This window comes from Podarcis pityusensis (assembly GCF_964106645.2).
Source record: "Podarcis pityusensis genome assembly, chromosome: 16".
In the NCBI taxonomy this organism is placed as follows: domain Eukaryota; kingdom Metazoa; phylum Chordata; class Lepidosauria; order Squamata; family Lacertidae; genus Podarcis; species Podarcis pityusensis.
In genome coordinates, this window is record NC_138041.1 from 19,242,585 (window position 1) to 19,243,116 (window position 532).

The window sequence follows — 532 nt, forward strand, 5'->3', positions numbered from 1 at the left end:
TGGTCCAAGGTTTTTACAGTGATGACATGTTGCAGGAAGCACCAGCCCTCTGGAGGGGCCAATATACCCACAGATTTAAGCAGATCGAAACCTGCAGCGCTACTCATTCATTGACTTGGAAGTCGGCCACATTAAGCTCGAGTCTGATCCGTGCGCTGCAGCCACAGAGAGAAGGCTAGAGGCTGCAAGCCGCGTCAACGCAAAGCATTTTTATTCTGAGTAAATTTCCCGAGGAGAGCCCGCCCATCAGCTGAAACGCATCTATCTTAAAACATCTTAATTGCGCTCTCTTTCTCTATATGTGTCCCAGGGCGGGTTACAGCAATTAAAACACAATAATAAAAGAGTCACCGACCGTCCAGGCGCGCCTCGCCTTTCAGTGGGTGGTGCGCCCAGGGCGCAAAGAAGAAAGGCGCGGCGTCGGCGGCGGGGGGCAATCGAGGACCTAAAGGGCGACCCCTCCCACGCGCTTGGATAGGAATGTCTCCCCCGCGCGCCCCTCCCCCTCCCCACAGAGCCGTGTTGTCACGTG